Below are 15470 nucleotides of genomic sequence, written 5' to 3' on the forward strand. Positions count from 1 at the left end.
CGGTTTCCCAGCAGCGGCGGCGCCTCCTCGCGCCCAGCGCGCGCTCCCCGGCGTCCGGCGCACGCGCGAGGCCGGGAGGGAGCGCGCCCCGGCAGCGGCGGGCGGAGGAGGGCGGCGGAGGGGAGCTGGCCGCGCGCGCGGTGGTGGCGGTGGCGGCGGCGACCGGGGCCGAGGCGGAGTGGGGAGCGAGGAAAGGGGCGGAGGGAGCGGGCGGAGGAGGGGAGTGAGAGACGCATTTCCAATTCCCAACTACGAGCCCCGAGTTTGTAGATGGGGCTGCTCGGCAGCGCCTGCGGCTGAGCGAGACCAGCAGCGGCGGGCGAAGGGAGCGGCGGCGGCGCGGAGGCGGCCGAGGTGCGAGCCGGTGAGTTGCCGGGGCCCCCAAGCCGCTCGCGTAACGGTCTCGCCGCGCGGGAGCCGCCGTGCGCCGGGGCGGGCCGGGCTGGGGGAGGTGTCCTGTTGCTCGTCGCCGCGCGCCACGCGGGGACCCCGGCCCGCCCCGCCCCCTCGGCACCTGGGCTTCGACGGGACGGGGTCCGGCGGCCGGGGCGGCGGGGCGGGTGGCCGGGCGTGCCCGTCGCCCTGGGCCCGGCCCGCGTGGAAGGGGCCCTCTACTCCCGGTCTGCGGGCGGGCGGGCCGGAGCGCGGCAACGTGTCTGGCCCATGCTGCCGAGCGCCGTGCCGCGCGCCCCCTGCGCGGTCCCAGGGCCCCGGCGGCTGCCCCAGCTGGGGGCGCCAGGGGCCCCCTTCCGACGCAGCGCTCGGGCGCGGACCCCTCTGCGGCGGGAGTAGCGTTAAAGCGTGAATGGTGAGCCGCGCTGGGGGCGGTGTTGCTGTGACTGACACCTTCGGGGTCAGACCCGGGAAGGGGCGATTTCGCTGGCTTCTGGCTTTCTCCCGAGCTCCGAGTTCCTGGGGGAAGAGGGTTTCTGCAACTACTGCTGCTACTTCCGAGGCATGGGACTCCAGTTCTTTGGCCAAAGTAGCTGTGGGCCGAGCACACGCTGCTCCGGGGGCGTTCGCTGCTAAGGCAGTGCTTTACCAGCCTGGGTACGTTTATGTGGAACCAGAAAGGTGCCGGGGCTTTTCTTTTTTTGGAGGGTGGGGGAGCGAGGTGGGTGGAGGCCCGGAGAGTTGATTGAGGGATCCTACAGTGTGATGACAAGCATGTGGATTGGTTGGTGGGTATTTTTTGCTGAAGGACTTTTTAACACTTTATTGGGAGTTTAGTATATCCTACCAGCTCCTAGGGTTACAGCTCTAGATTACATCCATTAAACATATCGGTTGGGGTGTGCATTTGGGTGCGTGTGTCCAGGGTGTAGGGGTGGACTAGGAAGGAATTGAGGACTGATGGGAAGGCTCAGAAAATTCTCCGCATTACTTATAAACAGCCTGTTAAGGCCAAGCTAGCCACGTTTTACCCTTGCCTGCGCCTTTGGGGATTCTTGGCATTTTACTTTATGCTTCCTGAATTGGTGTTGTAATAATGGTTCCGAGAACATTTGAGGTGCGTTAAAATGCTGTTGAATGGAGTATGATTTCGCAGCCATTTCTTTACGTGAAATCATTCAAACGGTCCTTTGGAAACTTCTCTATGTTGTATTTGTTAGACGAGGTGATATAGTGTTACGAATGCGGAGATAGTTTTGTTATATAGGTGTTAACAACTGAACCTCAAGTGATTTTACTTATTTTGGGGGTGTGCAGTTATAAGGTGTTGGGCCTCATAGGAGTGTCTTGTGAGGCCTTATTACAGTAAACAAAGAACTTTTATGGGTTGTGACATTTTGAGGTCATTTCTACCTTAAATCTGTCATATATTTAAATACGTATAAAAAACCCGTTTCCGTCGGGTCAATTCAGACACATAGTGACCCTATAGGACAGAGTGGAACTGCCGCATAAGAGTTTCCAAGGAGCGCCTGGCGGATTTGAACTGCGGACTCTTTGGTTAGCAGCCGTGTCACTTAACCACTACCCACCAGGGTTTCCTAAATACATGTTTGAATAATATGTTACTCTTTCAGGTTCCTGTTTATTCTAGAATAAAAGGGTTACATAATATACAAAGGATAGCACTTTTAATTTCACTGTTTTGCCCAGTAGAAACTGTACACTAAATCTCTTTTTGAAACACTCAGGGGTGTGTGTGTGTTTGTGTGTGTCTGTCCTTTTCTAAGTGATATCACTCGATCCCTTTTCCACCTGGAATGTCAAAATGAATTACTTTATATTCTAGATTAAATCAACACTGGAAAAATTAAGGTGCATAATTAAGTCTGGTATATGATACAGATGATTTTTTTTGTTCTTTATGCCAACTGTTGGATTTAAAAAAATGAATCATATTTTTCTTAAACATTTGAGGGAGCAGTTTGCTTTTTTTTTTCTTTCCTTAGTCTAATTTCAGGCTGAAATTGTTCCAGGCTACACAGCCTGCTTCTCGCCTTCCTCTCCCACCTTCCTCCTTCTTTCTTCCCTCCTTCCCTCTTTTTGCCTTCAGATAACCAAGAAAATCATAATTGTGAGACTGTGTATGTGTTACCTTTTGAAAAGGTGTTTTAAAATTGTAGTTGCTTGAGTATCTACCATCCGTTTATATACTTTACCATTTAATAATGAATGGTTAGCGGAAGACAACAGATATTTTAATAAAATGCCTTTCACATTTTGGACATCTAAGTTTGTTAAGAGTAAGTAGCACCAGCAAATTAGTGCTAAGAGATTTGCAAATAATACAGGACTAGTGTTAGTCAAAGGTTATGTAGTTGTAAAAACACCAAAAAAGTAAATGTTGAAAGAGGCAAGAGGACCCATCTATACTTTTGATATCATTACTGTAATGTAGGTGATTTTTGAAAAAGTATTTTGTAAATTAGACATTAGGTATATAATGCTGATAATTCTTCCTTTGCAACATGATTGATTTGATTAGTGACCAAACTGTATCAAAACTCTAGGTAAGTGTAATTAACATACAAGGGGTGTTCTGATACTTACTTTAGAAGAATGATAAAACGAATACTGGGCTGACTGAGGATATGGTATGGCCAGCTCTTCCTAAAAAAGAACTATACTAAGAAAAGGTATTCTCGTGTGGTTTTACCTGTAGGTTCTTTCCTTCCAAAAATAGTTTTCACACTTGTGAATGTCATAAGAGCAGGTAGGCACAAGCTATCTCTCTACAGATATGGTGCTAATATTGAATTAAAGATTTTATTTCTTAGTTGTGGTGATCTGTATTTGCTTGGAGAGTTTTTGGTCAGTCTCACCGACGCTGCAATGATCTCGCTGTTCCTGTTACCTGTACATGACCACTGGAGGGAGACTTGACAATTTAGGTTGACATATCCTTGTTCCCATACACTGCTGCTAGCCATCTCTGGGCACTTTGCCAACTGCTGGAAATGTGTTGAGGACGATGCACTCAGAATCAAGTCTTGATCAAGGTGTCTAATGGTTTTTATTTCTTTAACTCACACCACATTCACAAAGTGCTTCTCTTTATAGACTGTGTTAAACAGTCTACATTTTAGTCTGCTATTTTTATTAAGTGGGCTAACCAAATACATCTCTAACATGGTGAAAGATAAGATGCATGAATACATTATAGTTTCAAAGATCTGACTTTCCTGACTAGTATTAATCTTTTTTTTTTTTTTTAATCTTAGGTTTTAGTTACTTGCTTAGTGTACACAGACTAGTTATCTGGGAGGACCTGGAGATACCACCACTCTTCCATGAGGTGTATATATACTCTACTCAAACCTCTCTTAACAGGTTGGCCTCCTATGTTAATACACTTTCAGAGAAGGAAATACTGAGGCAAAGCATCCTTTGTCCCTAATTTTAGTATTCATTTCACTACATGGAGGAAGTTCTTCGTTTATCACAGTAAGAAGATTACAGCCTCACAACTTTGTTGCCCATTAGCTGGCTATTCTTGATGTTGTTGTGTGCTGTCACTTGGATTCCGACTCACAGCAACACTGAAGTCAGAAGAGCTTCGTTTCCACTTTTTCTCTTCTGAAAATAGTTTACCTTATTAGTGTCTGATTTCAGTAATAGTGAACTCACTAAACAAAATATGTTACGTTTGCAGCCAGAGAGAACTTAAGTTTTCATTACCTTTTTATAGAATAATTCAAAGACCTTTGCAGTCTTCCTCATACTGAATTCATTCACAGAATGATAAACGGGACAGGATTTGGGGTAGTCTCTTATCTTTCTATCCCCCTGGATTGTTTGCCTCCTTTCCTTTAAGATGGCTTTGCTTTTGTCCTAATAATTATTTAAAATAAAAGAAAAAACAATCTATCAGAAGAGATGTTTTCTACTTAGGAAAATGTTCATTCCTGTCTAGCCTCAGGATTATGTTAAATACTTAGGGGAATGGTACTTTTTAAAGGCTCTTCTGTTAAAGTTATCATTGATTCAAGGCAGAATGAGAATTAAAGACAAATATAGTGAGTTTTCATAAAGCTTACTTATTTTCAAAGCCTTACAGCCACCTACTACATGATCTGACCTTTACATCACCAAGTTATATCTTTCCCTTGTAGACATTCCTTTACCATGTTTTTACCGTCCACCTCATTCACTACACTCTATCCACATTGCCCTTCTTTTAGTCCCTCAGAAATGCCATGGCTTATTTCTGACTTAGGGCTTTTGCGATTCTTTTTTCCTCTGTCTGGAACTCTCTTCCTAAATCATTATGCAACTGTCTCCTTTTCATCATTTCAGGTCTCAATTCAAATAGTACCTTCTCAGACAGGTATTACTATCTAACCACCCTTCCAGAATGTTACTGTCCTTGTTCTCCTCTATCCCATTACCTTTTTAATTTTCCGTAAACTATCACTGTATGAAATTATATTTTTTAATTGTTTTATTATCTGGCTACTCTCACTAGAATGTAAACCCCATAAGAACAGTGACCTTATCCCTCTTGTTTAATGCTACCTTTTAGAGACTTAGACCCATTTCGGGAACATGTTGATGTTGTTTTAGGTGTCGTTGAGTCAATTTCAATTCAAGTAACCCTCTGTATGACAGAATGAAACTCTGCCTTGTCCTGAGCCATCCTTAAAATTGTTGTTAAGCTTGAGCCCATCGTTGCAGCCACTGTGTCAGTCCATCTCCTTGAGAGTCTTCCTCTTTTTCACTGACCGGCTACTTTACCAGGCATGACGTCCTTCTCCAGGGACTGGTCCCTCCTGATAAAATATTCAGAGTAAATGAGATGAAGTTTCGCCATCCTTGCTTCTAAGGAGCATTCTGGCTGTACTTCTTCCAAGACAAGTTTGTTCCTTCTTCTGGCAGTTCATGGCATATTCAATATTCTTTGCCAGCACCATAATTCAAAGGCATCAGTTCTTCTTTGGTCTTCCTTATTCATTGTCCATCTTTCACGTGCATGTGAGGCAATCGAAAACACAATGGCTTGGGTTGGGAACACCTTAGTCTTTAAGGTGACATCTTTGCTTTTGAACACTTTAAAGCAGCAGATTTACCCAGTGCATTGTGTCGTTTGATTTCTTGACTGCTGCTTCCAAAGACCTTGATTGTGGAATCGATGGAATCCTTGACAACTTCAATTTTTTCTCTGTTTATCATGATGTTGCTTATTGGTCCAGTTGTGAGGATTTTTGTTTTCTTTATGTTAAAGTGTAATCCCCACTGAAGGCTGTAGTCTTTGATCTTCATCAATAAGTGTTTTAAGTCCTTTCAAAAAAAAAATTTTTTTTTTTTTCACTTTTAGGAAGCAAGGTTGTGCCATCTGCATATTACAGGTTGTTAATGAGTCTGTCTTCAATCTTGATGCCCAGTTCTTCTTCATGTAGTCCAGTTTCTTGGATTATTTGCTTAGCATACAGATCGAATAAATATGTTGAAAGGATACAACCCTGGCATACACCTTTCCTGATTTTAAACCAGGCAGTATCCCCTCGTTCTGTTCGAACAGCTGCTGCTTTGTCTATGCACAGGTTCCACAATTAAGTGTTCTGGAGTTCTCATTCTTTGTAATCTTATCAGTAATTTATTATGATCCACATGGTCGAATGCCTTTGCATAGTCAGTAAAACACAGGTAAACATCTTTCTGGTATTCTCTGTATTCAGCTGAGATCCATCTGACAGCAGCGATATCCTGTGTTCCATGTCCTCTTCTGAATCCAGTTTGAATTTCTGGCAGTTCCCTGTTGATGTACTGCTGCAACCACTTTTGAATGATCTTCAGCAAAATTTTACTTGTGTGTGACATTAATGATAATTGTCTGACAATTCCCTCATTATGTTAGGTCACCTTTCTTTGGAATGGGTACAAATATTGATCTCTCCCATTGATGATGAGTGAGCACTTCCAGCACTGCATCTGTTTGTTGAAACATTTCAATTGGTATTTTTTCTTCAGTTTTTTCAGCCTGAGAAATGCTGAGTTTATACATCCCTTTTGGTTTTCTAACTCTCGGTATTTGCACATTTCACTATAATACTTTGTCTTCTTGAGCTGCCTGTTGAAATCTTCTGTTCAGCTCTTTTACTTCATTTTTTCCTTTCACTTTAGCTACTCTACATTCAAGAAAAAGTTTCAGAGTCTCTTCTGACATCCAATTTGGTCTTTTCCTTCTTTTTTGTATTTTTAATGATTTCTTGCCTTCCTCACATATGATGTTCTTGATGTCATCTGATCTTTGGTCACAAGTGTTTAATGAGTCAAATCTATTCTCGAGATGGTTTTTGAGCCCTACTTTGGCTCTCGTGGACTTGTTCTAATTTTCTTAAGCTTCAACTTGAACTTGATAGTCTGTTCCAGTCGGCCCCTGGCCTTGTCTAATTGATGTTATTGAGATTTTCCATCATCTCTTTCCACAGATGTAGTTGATTTGATTCTTGTGTATCCCGTCTGGCGAGGTTCATGTGTATAGTTGCTGTTTTGTTGGTGAAAAAAGATATTTGATATGAAGCAATCTGCAGGTACAGTGCAATCCCATTCAAATTCCAATGGCTTTTTTTAATGAGATGGAAAAACAAATCACCATATGGAAAGGGAAGAGGCCCCAATAAGTAAATCATTACCGAAAAAGAACAAAGTGGGAGGCCTCACACTACCTGATTTTAGAACCTGTTATACCACAATGTAGGCAAAACAGGCTGTTACTGGTACAACAACAGATACATAGACCAGTGGAACAGAACTGAGAATCTGGACATAAATGTATCCACCTATGAGGAGCTGATATTTGACAAAGGCCCAAAGTCCATTAACTGGGGAAAAGGCAGTCTGTTTACCACATGGTGCTGGTGTAGCTGGATATCCATCTGCAGAAAAATGAAGTAAGACCCATACCTCACACCATGCACAAAAACTGACTCAAAATGGATCAAAGACCTAATTACAAAATCTAAAATGATAAAAATCACAGAAGAAAAAATAGGGACAATGCTAGGAGTCCTAATACATGGTATAAACAGAATACAAAACTTTACTAACAATATACAAACACCAGAAGAGAAACTAGATAACTGGGAGCTCCTAAAAATCAAACACTTATGCTCATCCAAAGGCTTAGCCGAAAGTGTAAAAAGACAACCTGCAGACTGGGAAAAAAATTTTGGCTACAACAAATCCAATTAGCATCTCATCTCTAAAATCTACAAGATACTGCAAAACCTCAACAGCAAAAAAGACAACCCAATTAAAAAATGGGCAAAGGATATGAACAGGTACTTCATCAAAGCAGACATTCAGGCAGCTACCAGATATGTGAGGAAATGCTCATGATCATTAGCCATTAGAGAAATGCAAATCAGAACTACAGTGAAATACCATCTCGCCCCAACAAGGCTAGCCTTAATCAAAAAAACAAAAAATAATAGATGTTGGAGATGTTGTGGAGAGACTGGAACACTTAAAACTGTTCGTGGGAACGTAAAATGTTACAACCACTTTGGAAATTGATTTGGCACTTCCTTAAAAATCTGGAAATAGAAGTACCATACGGTCCAGCAATCCCACTCCTTAGCGTATATCCTAGAGAAATAAGAGCTCTCACATGAATAGATATATGCGCACCCATGTTCACTGCAGCACTGTTCACAATAACAAAAAGATGGAAACAACCTAGGTACCATCAATGGACGAATGGATAGACAAATTATGGTATATTCACACAATGGGATACTAAGTAGTGATAAAGAACTACTAAAAAAAAAAAAAAATTTTTTTTTTTTTTTTTTAGTATGAGTCTGTGGAACATCTCATAACATGGATAAATCTGGATGGCATTATGCTAAGTGAAATTAGTCAGTTGCAAAAGGACAAATATTGTATAAGACCACTATTGTAAGAACTTAAGAAAGGGTTTAAACACAGAAGAAAACATTCTTTGGTGGTTACAAGGGTTGGGAGGGAGGGCGAGTGGTATTCACTAACTAGATAGTAGACAAGAACTATTTTAGGTGAAAGGAAGAGCAACATACAATACAGGGGAAGTCAGCACAACTGGACTAAACCAAAAGGTAAGAAGTTTCCTGAGTACAAGCAAACACTTTGAGGGACAGAATAGCAGGGCGGGGATCTGGGAACCATGGTTTCAGGGGACATCTAGGTCAATTGGCATAACAAAGTTTATTAAAAGAAAATGTTATGTATCCCACTGTAGTGAGTGGTGTCGGGTCTTAAAAGCTAGCAAGTGGTCATCTAAGATGCATCAATTGGTCTCAACTCATCTGGCGCAAAGGAGAATGAAAAACACCAAAGACACTAGGAAAGTATGAGCCCAAGAGACAGGGCCACATAAACCAGAGACTCTTATCAGCCTGAGACCAGAACTAGATGGTACCTGGCTACCACCAGTGACAGCCCTGACAGGGAACACAGTAGAGAGTCCCTGACAGAGCAGGAGAAAAGTGGGATGCAGAACTCAAATTCTAGTAAAAAGATTAGACTTAATGGTCTGTCTGAGACTGGGGGGACCACGGAGGACATGGCCTCTGGACTCTCTGTTAGCCCAAAACTAAAACCATTCCCAAAGCCAACTCTTCACACAAAGATTAGACTGAACTATAAGACATTAAATGATACTTGTAAAGAGGGTGCATCTTAGCGTAAGTAGATACATGAGACCAAATTGGCAGCTCCTGTCCGGAGGTGAGATGAGAAGGCAGAAAGGGACAGGAGCTCGTTGAATGGACGCAGGAAACATAGCATAGAAAGGAGGAGAGTGCTGTCACATTGTAGAGAGAGCAACTAGGGTCGCATAATAATGTGTGTATAAATTTTTGTATTAGAAACTAACTTAAACTGTAAACTATCACTTAAAGCATTAAAAAAAAAAAAAAAAAGAAAAGAAAATGGCTGGAGAGAGCGTACCTGGATATTTACTTTGAAAACAATGTTTTGGGAAAGTCTTTTTAATGGGCCTTCTGGTAATGCAAAGGAAAAACAGAAATCCTTTTCGTAAGTGTTAAGATTTAAGACAATGATCAGCTAAATTAGTTGGTGAAGTAAAATAAAAGACTGCCTTCGTTGTGAATAAGATAAAGTCTTTGAAGTTAAAAAAAAAAAAAAGGTTAGTCTGTCCTTCGCACCTCCCTTCCATGTTTTTCCATTAGTATTCCAAAACTATTGAGATCTATACTCAGCTCTAGAACCCTGTTGTATCCCATTTTACAGATAGAAAAAGGAATTCAGCTATGTAGATTAGACAACCACCTTTGTCATCTGATTTCAAAGGCATATGGATAATAGCCAACATTTATTGATCACTCACTGTAGTCCATGTACTTTGCACACTTATCATATTTAATCATATGAGAGAGAGGAGAGAGGAAGCGTGAGGGAGAGCAAGTGAGCCCTGGCGGTGCAGTGGTTAAGCACTTGGCTGCTAACCAAAAGGTCAGCCTTGGAATCCACCAGCTACTCCTTGGAAACCCTATGGAGCAGTTCTACTCTGTCCTATGGGGTTGTGAGTGGAAGCATTAGGTAAATAAAAATAGCTGGGAATATGTATACATTGATAAAGGTGTTTGTTGGAGAGGAGGAAGAACTAATGTATACCTTATTTATCTGAACACTAACTTGTATGGCTTTGTTTTAGGCTTTAGTCATGAAACAAATCCAGTTTAGGGTAAAGCCAGCAGTCCCTCCCTGCCCCTGCCACCATTCTTTTTAGGATCATATCTAGTTCCCCTTCCCAGATCCCCTTTTCTTCTGCCCTAGTATTGGTGAAGTTGTTTCTGACTCACTGATATTTCTGTATACTTTGTATCCTTCACAGAGCCTAGCACTTTGTTAGCTACTTAGTAGCTAGCACTAAGTGAAGATGGAATTGAATGTACTTAGCTTATTGGCTTTCTGTACAGCCAGTTCATAATTGTATGCTTTTAGAAGAAATCTTTTGTAAAGAGTGATTGACAATTTCACTTGGTAAATGCAGTCAAGTTAGAATAAATGGGCAGCAGAGCAGTTTTTATAAGTTCTGACTTATTATGTAGTATATTAGTGGGACTTTACTTTTACCAGGTTCCTTTGTTTTGTAAGATACTGTTAGATCTCATTTGGGTTGGATAAATGTTGTGAAAAGATGGGGGAGGGCAGTTAAAGATGCTAGGAATGTTCTAGACATGTTTGTGAGAAAGTGTGAGCAAGGTGCTTTTCTAAGGTAACCAAGGACCATATACTTAGGAAGGGAAAAGTGAAGGGTAAGGGATTAGTTTCCGGAAATTTTTTTGGTGGAACCCAGAGGGACTACATCTTGGGAGATGTTTTAACCTAGGAAATGCTAAAGTGATTTAGTTGAAGGCATACATCAAGGATACAATTTATAGTTTATGATATTTTATTCTGTAGATCATTTTTACCAGGAAGTGAGTATAGGTATAGAGGTTCTCCACCTAAGAGGGTATCAGAATCCTTGGAGTTATCTTGCACTGAAGGATTCTGATTAGTAGGTGTGAGACAGGAATATATTTTTGTTTTTTTAAGTCCCCAATAGCTACTATTTGGATGTAGAATAATACATCCTATGGAATATTTTATTTATTAACTAAACCAGTGTAGCTTTTAGGGCCCTATATCTTTTAGAACTTGGTCTGTCTCTCCATGGTCTCTACTTTAGCCAGGCTCGCACCTCCACAAGCATCTCTCTGCTCCATCAACTCATGTCTTTCTTGCATGCGTGTGTGTGTGTGTGTGTGTCAGAAATCTGCCTGTCTCTTCTAAGGACACTTGTGATGGCATTTAGGGCCCACCTGACCCAGTATAATCTCCCTATCACAAGGTCGTTAATACAATCACATCCATAAGACCTTTTTTCTAAACAACATTCATAGATTCCAGGGATTAGGACTTGGATATCTTTTTGTTTTGGGGGGAGGGGTAGTGGTTAATTAAGCCTACCATCAAAAAAAGAAAAAAACCTAGAGCAAACCCATTTTGCCCTCAAGTCGATTCAGACTCACAGCAACCTTGTGCCACAATGATACTGAATTCAAATGGCTTAGAAAAGGAAGGTGGTGGTAGAAGTTGTCTTTTTACCTCCTCCTCATTCCTCTCTTTCTAAATCAGTGTTTCTTAACCAGCAACAATTTTGCTGTCCCCTTTCCCCTGGGGACATTGGCAATAACTGAAGACACTTTTGGATGGGAAGGGGTTGCTACTGGCATCTAGTGGGTGGAGGTCATGGATGCTGCGAACAGTGCCCAGGAAGGTCCCCACGACAAAGCATCATCCAGCCCAAAATGCCAACAGTGCCGCGGCTGAGCAACCCTGCTCTAAAGGTAACCATTGCCAACATTTTCTTGTGTATCATTGTAGAAAAAAATTATGCCTATATCAGCATGTATCATGAGTAAAAACCCTTTGATTTGATCAGGACTTCTCCTAGTTTTTGGTTGATTAAAATTGATTAAATTTAGGAGTCATTAAAAAGTGATTCATACATACCTTAAGTAATATATTTGTACTTAAAAAATATAGGTGTACATGCATATGCTAATCTTTTCTTTGAATATGGGTCTTTGGAGTGGAGCCCTGGGTCACCTTTCTTGTATAAACTAGTGCATTATCACTGATTACTAGCTTTAATTTTATAAGTAGAGTGAAAACTTAAAAGTTTGTGAAAACTAATTTGAGTATAGGATCCTTCCTGTCTTTATGATGCCTCAGTTGTTTACAATTGTCATGCTTATGCTTCATTATATAGCAGTTTGGCTTTTTGTTTTGTTTACCTTTGCTTTGCCACTTGCTTTCTTTGAGTCTTTCCAAAGTATTCAGCTTGATTTTCATATAAAGAACAATTACAATTCCTATGGTCTTGTAGTCTTGTTATCAAATTGTATGTATATGTATATATATATACATCTATATCAATATATAGAAATCATATTTTGTACCCTCCCCCCGAAAAAAAATCATGATTCTCTGATGTACTGGGAATATTCCTACCTGTTGCAACTCATTTGAATAACTTGTAATCTGGTGACATGGTGAGGGCTAATGTAGAAGAAATTGAAGTTGTCCGTGATTTCATTCTACTTGGGTCCGTAATTGATGTCTGTGCAAGTAACAGTCAAGAAATCAGACGATTTATTGCATTGGTTACATACGCTGCAAAAGACCTCTTCAAAGTTTTAAAAAGCAGAGGTGTCAGTTTGATGAGTAAGGTGCTCCTGATCCAAGCCATGGTCTTTTCATTCGCCCATATGCATATAAAAGTTGGATAGTGAAAAAGGCAGGCAGAAGAAAAATCAATACATTCCAATTGTTGTTTTGGTGAAGAGTATTGAATATACCATGGACTGCCAGAAGAATGAACAAATCAGTCTTAGAAGAAATACAATCAGAATGCCCCTCAGAGGCTAGATTGCAAGATTTAGGCTAGCTTACTTTGGGCACGTCATCAGGAAGGAGCAATAGCTAGAAAAGGACATCATGTTTGGTAAAGTAGAGGACCTGGGAGAACAAGGGACCCCTCAATGAGATGGACTGACTCAGTAGCTTCAGCAGTGGGTTTAAATATACCAACGATCATGAAGCTGTCTCAGGACTGGGCAACCTTTCGTTCTCTTATACATAGGGTCACCGTGAGTTGGAGCTGATTCATCCGAAACTAACAACAAATGCTACCATAGCTTCCAAATCCTTGGATGCTTCAGAAAATTTTTCTTTTAGTACGGTAATGACAGAATCAGCAAGTTATCCATAAGATATAAGTGCAATATCTTGTTGATATTGCCAGCTTAATGCCAGTACCAATGGAAACACTGCTTTATTTTCATTAATTATAATAACTATTATTTGAGGTTTTGCTTATTAGCAAAATAATGTTTTCAATGCTTCTTATATAGCTAAATCATACAAGTCCTTGAATTTATGTATTATATTTTATTACTTTCTTTCTTGGCATAGTGGGGGAATTGAAGGTCTGGATTATAATCCCAGTTTTCCTATCTTCTAGCTCTTTTACTTTGTTCAGGACACAGAACTCTATTTGGCATACATGCTAAGTACTGCTGGTGGGGGGATTTGGAGTTACTGTTGAACTCAATATGCCTCATCTCTAAAACAGGAATTATAATATCTACCTTACAGGGTCATTGCAAGATTTTAATTGGATAGTATAAGTAAACATGTCTAGCGCAGAGTCTGGTGCAGTCGAAGTGTTCAGTAAATGTCAGTATCTGAATTTCCGTCTTTTACTGTCTGCTACAGTGTTATATGAAGAGTAGATAATACTTGTCGAACAGACATGTTTTCACTTGCTTGTGCTTGATTCCTAACTTTCCAGTGTAAGAGATATGTCTCATTTAATAAATATTTTTTGAAGGAACTTTATTTTTATTTATTTACTTTTATTGTGCTTTAAGTGAAAGTTTATCAATCTCAGTCTCTCATACGAAAGCTTATATACACCTTGCTATGTACTCCTAGCTGCTCTCCCCCTAAGGATTTTTGTATAAAGAACAATTACAATTCCTATGGTCTTGTAATCGTGTATCAAATTACATATATATATATATGTGTATATATATATATATATATATATATATCGACATTGGAAATCCTGGTGGCATAGTGGTTAAGTGCTACGGCTGCTACCCAAGAGGTCAGCAGTTCGAATCCACCAGGCGCACTCTAAGGCACACTTCCTCTCTACACTGTATTCCCTGTGTGCATTCAACCAGCTTCTGTCCCCCTCTGTCTTCTTATCTTGCCTCCAGACAGGAGCTTCCCACTTAATCTCAGGTGTCTACTTGAGCCAAGAAGCTCACTCCTCACCAGTATGATTTTCTGTCTTATAGTCCAGTCCAATCCCCTTCAGAAGAGTTGACTTTGGGAATGGTTCCAGTCTCGGGCTAACAGAAGGTCCGGGGACCATGACCTCTGAGGTCTGGTCTTTTTCTGAGAATTTGAGGTCTGTATCCCACTGTTGCCCTGCTCCATCAGGAATTCTCTGTTGTGTTCCCTGTCAGGGCAGTCATCGGTAGTAGCCAGGCACTATCTGGTTCTTCTGGTCTCAGGCTGATGGAGTCTCTGGTTTATGTGGCCTTTTCTGCTCTTGAGCTTATATTTACCTTTTGTCTTTGGTGTTCTTTATTCTCCTTTGCTCCAGGTGGGTTGAGACCAATTGATGCACCTTAGATGGCTGCTTGCTAGGGTTTAAGACCCTAGACGCCACTCACCAAAGTGGAATGCAGAACATTTTCTTAATACATTTTGTTATGCCCATTGACCTAGATGTCCCCTGAAACCGTAGTCGCCAGACCTCTGTCCCTGCTGCTTTAGCAAACGAAGCATTCAGTTGTATTCAGGAAACTTCTTTGCTTTTGATTTAGTCCAGTTGTGCTGACCTCTCCTGTATTGTATGTTGTCTTTCCCTTCACCTAAAATAGTTCTGGAAATGCCGGTGGCATAGTAGTTAAGAGCTATGCCTGCCAACCAAAAGGTTTGCGGTTCAAATCCTCCAGGTGCTCCTTGGAAACCCTATTGGACAGTTCTACTCTGTCCTATAGGGTCACTATGAGTCAGAATCGACTCAACAGCAATGGGTTTTTTGTTTGTTTGTTTTAAATAGTTCTTGTCTACTATCTAATTAGTGAATACCCCTCTCCTACCCTTTCCATTCTTGCAATCATCAAAGAATATTTTCTTCTGTGATTCAGCTATTTCTTGCATTCCTGTAATAGTGGTCTCATGTAATATCTGTCCTTTTGCAGTTGACTGATTTCACTCAGTGTAATGCCTTCCAGATTCCTCCATGTTATGAGATGTTTCACGGATTCATCATTGTTCTTAATCGTTGCATAGTATTCCATTACGTGAATATATCATAATTTATTTATCCATGCATCCATTGATGGGCACCGTGGTTGCTTCTACCCTTTTGCTGTTGTAAACACTGCAGCAATGAACATGGGTGTGCATATATCTGAAGAACTTTGGTTTTAAAGTATTGAAAA

The 15470-nt window shown here is 40.9% G+C and overlaps 1 protein-coding gene across 1 annotated transcript in view; it reads left to right on the top strand.

Annotated features, from left to right (window-relative positions):
• The first annotated feature begins 250 nt into the window (after positions 1–250).
• PALS2 (protein associated with LIN7 2, MAGUK p55 family member) overlaps positions 251–15470 on the top strand; it is a 124124-nt gene continuing 108904 nt past the window's right edge. Inside the window, exon 1 of the mRNA XM_064290081.1 lies at positions 251–364. The gene's annotated coding sequence lies outside the window, so the exon portion shown is untranslated. The remainder of the gene's footprint in view (positions 365–15470) is intronic.

The sequence above is a fragment of the Loxodonta africana genome, chromosome 8 (genome assembly GCF_030014295.1).
Source record: "Loxodonta africana isolate mLoxAfr1 chromosome 8, mLoxAfr1.hap2, whole genome shotgun sequence".
NCBI classification, from domain to species: domain Eukaryota; kingdom Metazoa; phylum Chordata; class Mammalia; order Proboscidea; family Elephantidae; genus Loxodonta; species Loxodonta africana.